This window comes from Salvelinus namaycush, chromosome 6 (genome assembly GCF_016432855.1).
Source record: "Salvelinus namaycush isolate Seneca chromosome 6, SaNama_1.0, whole genome shotgun sequence".
Lineage (NCBI taxonomy): Eukaryota > Metazoa > Chordata > Actinopteri > Salmoniformes > Salmonidae > Salvelinus > Salvelinus namaycush.
This window is the reverse complement of record NC_052312.1, coordinates 49,293,403-49,304,533: the sequence shown is the minus strand read 5'-3', so window position 1 is coordinate 49,304,533 and position 11,131 is coordinate 49,293,403. Positions and strand designations below refer to the sequence as shown.

The window sequence follows — 11,131 nt, the reverse complement described above, 5'->3', positions numbered from 1 at the left end:
ACCATGCCTTGTCATATACAAGTCTCAAATAAAAACATCAGATCCTTTTGCTTAGAGCATTGGTAACCTCTGGGCTTCCCGTGGTATATGCTTCAACCCTGAAGGTTGCATGGTGCCTAGCAGAGCCCATCAACCTCCAGAGGACACTGTGGTTCAGGAATATTGAGGTTAGTACAGAGGTTGAGAGACACCTGACCCTGGGTCTGTGCTTAGAGGGCAAAGTGTGCCTGGAAGAAGAAGGTGGTCTTACCATGGGTGTAGCTGAGCCCTGGGCTGAGGGAAGAGGGGCTGGCGAGGTGATCTCTGCTGGGGGTGTGGAGGCTCCCATCCTTCTTCTCCTCTCGCTCCTTCTCCTCCCTCTTCTCTCGCTCCTTCTCCTCCCTCTTCTCTCGCTCCTTCTCCTCCCTCTTCTCTCGCTCCTTCTCCTCCCTCTTCTCTCGCTCCTTCTCCTCCCTCTTCTCTCGCTCCTTCTCCTCCCTCTTCTCTCGCTCCTTCTCCTCCCTCTTCTCTCGCTCCTTCTCCTCCCTCTTCTGTCGCTCCTTCTCCTTCTCTCGCTCCTTTTCCTCCCTCTTCTCTCGCTCCTTCCCCTGGCTTCGCTGGCTCATCCTCCCTGGGGTCAATAGGACGGGGTCATCACTGGGAATTAAGGCAGCTGGAAAAGCGAGAAAGAAAGAGAGAGAGAGAGAGAAAGAGAGAGAGAGAGAGGGAGAAAAGGGAAAGAGAGAGAGAGAGGGGGGGAAGGGAAAGAGAGAGAGTGAGGGGGAGAAAAGGGAAAGAGAGAGAGAGAGAGAGGGAGAAAACGGAGAGAGAGAGTGAGAGGGAGAAAAGGGAAAGAGAGAGAGGGGGGGGAGAAAAGGGAAATAGAGAGAGAGAGTGAGAAAAGGGAGAGAGAGAGAGAGAGATATTCATTTATATCTGCTGACCAACAGGCTGAGCAGCAGAGGTTCTCCTCCCTCACTGGTGATGACAGATGATGACTACACGGTGCCCTCTAGTGGCACGGCTGCAAAGATTCCATCTAACGAGGAGTCGGGTGAAGTTGCCCCTAGAGTTGCATTTCCCCACTAACGGTTAAGGTGATCCGAGATCTGTACCTAGTGGAAACGTCACCCTGCAGCATTATAATATAATAATACAGAGAATATCTCAGTATAGTACGAACACTTCTTAACTCTATGGCTAAGGGTTAACTAGATTTGGTTTAGTGTATGTGAAGCACATACAGCATATTTAATTAATAACATCCTAGGTAGAGAACACATTGTGCCTAGTAGCACCCTTAAAGGGAAAATCCACTGAGAAACTATCTAGTAGCGCTCTTAAAGGGAAAATCCACTGAGAAACTATCTAGTAGCACCCTTAAAGGGAAAATCCACTGAGAAACTATCCAGTAGCGCTCTTAAAGGGAAAATCCACTGAGAAACTATCTAGTAGCGCCCTTAAAGGGAAAATCCACTGAGAAACTATCTAGTAGCGCCCTTAAAGGGAAAATCCACTGAGAAACAATCTAGTAGCGCTCTTAAAGGGAAAATCCACTGAGAAACTATCTAGTAGCGCTCTTAAAGGGAAAATCCACTGAGAAACTATCTAGTAGCGCTCTTAAAGGGAAAATCCACTGAGAAACTATCTAGTAGCGCCCTTAAAGGGAAAATCCACTGAGAAACTATCTAGTAGCGCCCTTAAAGGGAAAATCCACTGAGAAACTATCTAGTAGCGCCCTTAAAGGGAAAATCCACAGAGAAACCATCTAGTAGCGCTCTTAAAGGGAAAATGCACAGAGAAACCATCTATTAGCGCTCTTAAAGGGGAAATGCACAGAGAAACCATCTACTAGCGCTCTTAATTAAAGGAAAAATTCACTCTAAGGTTTCCAGTTAGTCTTAGTGCAGCAGTCTACTGTTACAGTCCACCAGTCAATAAGGTTTCCAGTGAATCTTAGTGAAGCAGTCTACTGTTACAGTGCACCAGTCTACTGTTACAGTGCAGCAGTCTACTGTTACAGTGAAGCAGTCTACTGTTACAGTCCACCAGTCAATAAGGTTTCCAGTGAATCTTAGTGAAGCAGTCTACTGTTACAGTGCACCAGTCAATAAGGTTTCCAGTGAGTCTTAGTGCAGCAGTCTACTGTTACAGTGCAGCAGTCTACTGTTACAGTGCAGCAGTCTACTGTTACAGTGAAGCAGTCTACTGTTACAGTGCAGCAGTCTACTGTTACAGTGCAGCAGTCTACTGTTACAGTGCAGCAGTCTACTGTTACAGTGCAGCAGTCTACTGTTACAGTGAAGCAGTCTACTGTTACAGTGCAGCAGTCTACTGTTACAGTGAAGCAGTCAATAAGGTTTCCAGTGAGTCTTAGTGCAGCAGTCTACTGTTACAGTGCAGCAGTCTACTGTTACAGTGCAGCAGTCTACTGTTACAGTGAAGCAGTCAACTGTTACAGTGAAGCAGTCAACTGTTACAGTGAAGCAGTCAACTGTTACAGTGAAGCAGTCTACTGTTACAGTCCACAAGTCAATAAGGTTTCCAGTGAATCTTGGTGCAGCAGTCTACTGTTACAGTGCAGCAGTCTACTGTTACAGTGAAGCAGTCTACTGTTACAGTGCAGCAGTCTACTGTTACAGTGCAGCAGTCTACTGTTACAGTGCAGCAGTCTACTGTTACAGTGCAGCAGTCTACTGTTACAGTGCAGCAGTCTACTGTTACAGTGAAGCAGTCTACTGTTACAGTGAAGCAGTCTACTGTTACAGTGCAGCAGTCTACTGTTACAGTGAAGCAGTCAATAAGGTTTCCAGTGAGTCTTAGTGCAGCAGTCTACTGTTACAGTGAAGCAGTCTACTGTTACAGTCCACCAGTCAATAAGATTTCCAGTGAGTCTTAGTGAAGCAGCCTACTGTTACAGTGAAGCAGTCTACTGTTACAGTGAAGCAGTCAATAAGGTTTCCAGTGAGTCTTAGTGCAGCAGTCTACTGTTACAGTGCACCAGTCGGCAAGTAAGGGTGCTCTCGAGCAGCTAGATGTTCTTTACAATTCGGCCATCAGATTTGCCACCAATGCTCTTTATAGGACACATCACCTCACTCTCTACTCCTCTGTAAACTTCTCATCTCTGTATACCAGTCGCAATGCCATCCCTAGGAAACTCAACGCCTTCACTGAGAAAGTCAACGCCTTCACTGAGAAAGTCAACGCCTTCACTGAGAAAGTCAACGCCTTCACTGAGAAAGTCAACGCCTTCACTGAGAAAGTCAACGCCTTCACTGAGAAAGTCAACGCCTTCACTGAGAAAGTCAACGCCTTCACTGAGAAAGTCAACGCCTTCACTGAGAAAGTCAACGCCTTCACTAAGAAAGTCAACGTCTTCACTAAGAAAGTCAACGCCTTCACTAAGAAAGTCAACGCCATACGGGACACAGCCAGCCGTAGGCCTAGATAGTGAACTCAACAACTGCAAGTGACATTTCAGTGAGTCAGTGACTATTGGAAATATTGTGGCTCACCAAAACAGGGCACTGTAGAACCGTAAAGCTAGTGTGAAACTAGATCAGCACTGTTCAGCCATACATGTGATGAACAATATCAGAGTTACAGACAACTTTCACCCACTCCAAACTTTGGCCTACCCAGAGAAATCCTTTCCTATAACTTGGAATTCATGACATCCATTTAAGATAAACACAAACTACTGGCTACTGTAATACGACCTTCAAATGCATCCCTGTCCTATTGAGGTGTTGAGTTGGAGGACGTGAGCCTGTTGCCCCCTGTGAGCATTCTCACCCCTGCCTCACCCCTCCTCTCCCGCCTCCTCACCCCTTCCTGTCCCTTCCAAAGGTCAGTGGCTTACCTGATGTGGTGGGGTGCTCTCTGATCTCTGCATGGAGCTGGTATGGGGAAGGGTGCGGACAGGCAGACAGAGATGGGGGAGAGAGAGAGAGATGGATGAGAGAGCGAGAGAGAGATGGGTGAGAGAGAGAGATGGGGAGCGAGAGATGGGTGAGAGAGAGAGAGATGGGTGAGAGAGAGAGATGGGGAGAGAGAGAGATGGGGAGAGAGAGATGGGTGAGAGAGAGAGATGGGTGAGAGAGAGATGGGTGAGAGAGAGAGAGAGAGAGGGCAGAAAGAGGGGGAAAGAGGGAGGGAGGTAGGGAGTCCATCCAGGTAGTCAAGTGGTCAAGGTGTGTGCAGCAGTGGTGGTGGTGAAGGACACAGCAGCAGAAACAGAGGATGATGAAAAAGAAGAAGACAAAAGACAAAAAAAGAGAACAGACGTTAGTAAAAAATAAATAAACACAACACCCTACTGAACACACCATACTGACAACACCCTACTGACAACACCCTACTGACAGCACCATACTGACAACAGACCACAACACCATACTGACAACACCCTACTGACAACACCCTACTGACAGCACCATCCTGACAACAGACCACAACACCATACTGACAACACCCTACTGACAACACCCTACTGACAACACCCTACTGACAACACCCTACTGACAGCACCATCCTGACAACAGACCACAACACCATACTGACAACACCCTACTGACAACACCCTACTGACAACACCCTACTGACAACACCCTACTGACAACACCCTACTGACAGCACCATACTGACAACAGACCACAACACCATACTGACAACACCCTACTGACAACACCCTACTGACAACACCCTACTGACAACACCCTACTGACAGCACCATCCTGACAACAGACCACAACACCATACTGACAACACCCTACTGACAACACCCTACTGACAACACCATACTGACAACACCATACTGACAACAGACCACAACACCATACTGACAACACCCTACTGACAACACCCTACTGACAACACCCTACTGACAACAGACCACAACACCATACTGACAACACCATACTGACAACAGACCACAACACCATACTGACAACACCCTACTGACAACACCCTACTGACAGCACCATACTGACAACAGACCACAACACCATACTGACAACATCCTACTGACAACACCATACTGACAACAGACCACAACACCATACTGAACACACCATACTGACAACACCCTACTGACAGCACCATACTGACAACAGACCACAACACCATACTGACAACACCCTACTGACAACACCATACTGACAACAGACCACAACACCAAACTGACAACACCATACTGACCACAGACCACAACACCGTACTGACAACACCATACTGACAACAGACCACAACACCATACTGACAACACCATACTGACAACAGACCACAACACCATACTGACAACAGACCACAACACCCTACAGACAACACCATACTGACAACAGACCACAACACCATACTGACAACACCATACTGACAACAGACCACAACACCCTACCGACAACAGACCACAACACCCTACTGACAACACCATACTGACAACAGACCACAGCACCATACTGACAACAGACCACAACACCATACTGACAACAGACCACAACACCATACTGACAACAGACCACAACACCCTACTGACAACACCATACGGACAACAGACCACAGCACCATACTGACAACAGACCACAGCACCACACTGACAACAGATCACAACACCACACTGACAACAGCTCACAACACCACACTGACAACAGACCACAACACCATACTGACAACACCCTTCTGACAACAGATCACAACACCACACTGACAACAGACCACAGCACCACACTGACAACAGATCACAACACCACACTGACAACAGACCACAACACCATACTGACAACCCCATACTGGCAACATAACACAACACCATATTGGCAACAGATCACAACAACATACTGACAACAGATACCAAAACCATACTGGCAACAGATCACAACACCACACTGACAACAGTTCACAACACCATTCTGACAACAGACCACAGCATCACACTGACAACAGACCACAACATCACACTGACAACAGACCACAACACCACACTGACAACAGACCACAACACCACACTGACAACAGACCACAACACCACACTGACAACAGACCACAACACCACACTGACAACAGACCACAACATCACACTGACAACAGACCACAACATCACACTGACAACAGATCACAACACCACATTGACAACAAATCACAACACCACACTGACAACAGACCACAACACCACACTGACAACAGACCACAACACCACACTGACAACAGACCACAACACCACACTGACAACAGACCACAACATCACAGTGACAACAGACCACAACATCACAGTGACAACAGACCACAACATCACACTGACAACAGACCACAACATCACACTGACAACAGACCACAACATCACACTGACAACAGACCACAACATCACACTGACAACAGACCACAACATCACACTGACAACAGACCACAACATCACACTGACAACAGACCACAACATCACACTGACAACAGACCACAACACCACACAGACAACAGACCACAACACCACACTGACAACAGACCGCAACATCACATTGATAACAAATCACAACACCACACTGACAACAGATCACAACACCCTACTGACAACACCATACTGACAACAGATCACAACACCACACTGACAACAGACCACAACATCACACTGACAACAGACCACAACATCACACTGACAACAGACCACAACATCACACTGACAACAGACCACAACACCATACTGACAACAGACCACAACACCACACTGACAACAGACCACAACATCACATTGACAACAAATCACAACACCACATTGACAACAGACCACAACACCATACTGGCAACAGATCACAACACCATTCTGACAACAGACCACAACACCATACTGACAACAGATCACAACATCACAGTGACAACAGACCACAACATCACACTGACAACAGACCACAACATCACACTGACAACAGACCACAACATCACACTGACAACAGACCACAACATCACACTGACAACAGACCACAACATCACACTGACAACAGACCACAACATCACACTGACAACAGACCACAACACCATACTGGCAACAGATCACAACACCATACTGGCAACACCATACAGGCAACAGATCACAACACCATACTGACAACAGACTACAACACCATACTGGCAACAGATCACAACACCATACTGACAACAGACTACAACACCATACTGGCAACAGACCACAACACCATACAGGCAACAGATCACAACACCATACTGACAACAGACTACAACACCATACTGGCAACAGATCACAACACCACACTGGCAACAGATCACAACACCATACTGACAACACCACACTGACAACAGACCACAACACCATACTGACAACAGATCACAACACCACACTGGCAACAGATCACAACACCATACTGACAACACCATACTGACAACACCATACTGACAGCAGACCACAACACCACACTGACAACAGATCACAACACCACACTGACAACACCACACTGACAACAGATCACAACACCACACTGACAACAGACTACAACACCACACTGACAACAGATCACAACACCATACTGACAACAGATCACAACACCATACTGACAACAGACTACAACACCACACTGACAACAGATCACAACACCACACTGACAACAGATCACAACACCACACTGACAACAGATCACAACACCACACTGACAACAGACCACAACACCACACTGACAACAGATCACAACATCACACTGACAACAGATCCCAACACCACACTGACAACAGATCCCAACACCACACTGACAACAGATCACAACACCACACTGACAACAGATCACAACACCACACTGACAACACCATACTGACAACAGATCACAACATCACACTGACAACAGATCACAACATCACACTGACAACAGATCACAACACCACACTGACAACAGATCACAACACCACACTGACAACAGATCACAACACCATACTGACAACAGATCACAACACCATACTGACAACAGACCACAACACCATACTGACAACAGATCACAACATCACACTGACAACAGATCACAACATCACACTGACAACAGATCACAACACCACACTGACAACAGACTACAACACCACACTGACAACAGATCACAACACCATACTGACAACAGATCACAACACCATACTGACAACAGACCACAACACCACACTGACAACAGATCACAACATCACACTGACAACAGACCACAACATCACACTGACAACAGATCACAACACCACATTGACAACAGATCACAACACCACACTGACAACAGACCACAACACCATACTGACAACAAATCACAACACCACACTGACAACAGACCACAACATCACACTGACAACAGATCACAACACCACATTGACAACAGATCACAACACCACACTGACAACAGATCACAACACCACACTGACAACAGACCACAACACCACACTGACAACAGATCACAACACCACACTGACAACAGATCACAACATCACACTGACAACAGACCACAACATCACACTGACAACAGATCACAACACCACACTGACAACACCATACTGACAACAGATCACAACATCACACTGACAACAGATCACAACATCACACTGACAACAGATCACAACACCACACTGACAACAGATCACAACACCATACTGACAACAGACCACAACACCATACTGACAACAGACCACAACATCACACTGACAACAGATCACAACACCACACTGACAACAGACGACAACACCACACTGACAACAGACGACAACACCATACTGACAAAAGCAGGGTGACTGAATGGATGAGGAGGAGGAGTCTGCTCAGGTCACCAGAAGGGGTGGGGTAACATAACACCCAGTGACAAATTAACACATGCACGCACACACACCAGTGGCGCCGACCACAATCCACACACACCGGGAGCAGCCTGGATTAGCAGAGATTACAGGAGTACCAGGGATGAGGGGGGATCATCCAGAGACAACACACAGCACTGGGTGGGCGGGTTGGGCGTGTCTCCCGCTAAGCACCAATCGCCCCCCCCCCCCATCCCCGCCCGTCAAGAGAACAATTAGCAACCGGTGCATTCCATTGGCTCTGGCCTCAGGGAGAGGCCACAGCTGTGCTGTAATAGGTTGAGAGTATGTACACTGAGGCTGTGTCCCTAATGGCATCCCATTACCATTATAGAACACTATTGTTGACCAGGACCCATACAAGGAGAGCTGATTAGAGAAAGGCGAGGGGTGGCTCAGCTTTGATTAATAAAGCTTTAGAGGCAAGCGGCCTTAGATTGGCTTTTTAATTCAATCAAAGCTGACTGAGCGGTGAGTACATTGTCTCTCTGCAGTTCAATATGTTTTGCTACATGGTCAGTCCCATCAACTACCTGTTTAGCGATAAAGCACAAGGCCAACTAAGAGGAGTTCAAAGGACATCTTGTGGTTAATGATAGCGTTATAGAGAGGGGTGATGGATGATACAGTTATAGAGAGGGGTGATGGATGATACAGTTATAGAGAGAGGAGTGATGGATGATACATTAGAGAGAGGGGTGATGGATGATACAGTTATAGAGAGGGGTGATGGATGATACAGTTATAGAGAGGGGTGATGGATGATACAGTTATAGAGAGGGGTGATGGATGATACAGTTATAGAGAGGGGTGATGGATGATACAGTTATAGAGAGGAGTGATGGATGATACAGTTATAGAGAGGAGTGATGGATGATACAGTTATAGAGAGGGGTGATGGATGATACAGTTATAGAGAGGGGTGATGGATGATACAGTTATAGAGAGGGGTGATGGATGATACAGTTATAGAGAGGAGTGATGGATGATACAGTTATAGAGAGGAGTGATGGATGATACAGTTATAGAGAGGAGTGATGGATGATACAGTTATAGAGAGGGGTGATGGATGATACAGTTATAGAGAGGGGTGATGGATGATACAGTTATAGAGAGGGGTGATGGATGATACAGTTATAGAGAGGGGTGATGGATGATACAGTTATAGAGAGAGGAGTGATGGATGATACAGTTATAGAGAGGAGTGATGGATGATACAGTTAGAGAGAGGGGTGATGGATGATACAGTTATAGAGAGGAGTGATGGATGATACAGTTATAGAGAGAGGAGTGATGGATGATACATTAGAGAGAGGGGTGATGGATGATACAGTTATAGAGAGGGGTGATGGATGATACAGTTATAGAGAGGAGTGATGGATGATACAGTTATAGAGAGAGGAGTGATGGATGATACAGTTATAGAGAGGAGTGATGGATGATACAGTTAGAGAGAGGGGTGATGGATGATACAGTTAGAGGGGTGATGGATGATACAGTTATAGAGAGGAGTGATGGATGATACAGTTAGAGAGAGGGGTGATGGATGATACAGTTATAGAGAGGAGTGATGGATGATACAGTTAGAGAGAGGGGTGATGGATGATACAGTTATAGAGAGGAGTGATGGATGATACAGTTAGAGAGAGGGGTGATGGATGATACAGTTATAGAGAGGAGTGATGGATGATACAGTTAGAGAGAGGGGTGATGGATGATACAGTTAGAGAGAGGAGTGATGGATGATACAGTTATAGAGAGGAGTGATGGATGATACAGTTATAGAGAGGAGTGATGGATGATACAGTTAGAGAGAGGAGTGATGGATGATACAGTTATAGAGAGGTGATGGATGATACAGTTATAGAGAGGGGTGATGGATGATACAGTTATAGAGAGGGGTGATGGATGATACAGTTATAGAGAGGGGTGATGGATGATTAATTTAGAGAGAGGAGTGATGGATGATTCATTTAGAGAGAGGGGTGATGGATGATACAGTTATAGGGAGTTGTGATGGATGATTAATTTAGAGAGAGGGGTGATGGATAGATCACAGATACACATCTGCTTGCCTTGGCACCTTGTCAAACACTTCCTCTGACCTGTTTCCAGTTTAAAAAGCCATTAAGAACTTGGTGAAAAAACAGATTTCTCAATATAGACTATCACAGGGGTCTGGGGGAACATCATGTCCCGGGTCATGTTTATGAGGCACGAAACGGAAGAAAACAGTCCGCAACAAAGTTTAAACGGGTAGTAGCACCTAAACTTGTCCAATAAGACATTTTTCGTTTGTTGTTTTCCGATGAAAAACATTTTGCTACGGGGTTCCCTA

General features: G+C 46.2%; 1 long non-coding RNA gene across 1 annotated transcript in view; it reads right to left on the bottom strand.

Moving 5' to 3' along the window:
- Nucleotides 1–520: 520 nt before the first annotated feature.
- LOC120050128 overlaps nucleotides 521–11,131 on the bottom strand; it is an 84,537-nt gene continuing 73,926 nt past the window's right edge. The window contains exons 4-5 of the long non-coding RNA XR_005477161.1: nucleotides 3,845–3,881; nucleotides 521–652 (exon numbers count right to left, since the gene is read on the bottom strand). This is a non-coding gene — a long non-coding RNA (uncharacterized LOC120050128). The remainder of the gene's footprint in view (nucleotides 653–3,844; nucleotides 3,882–11,131) is intronic.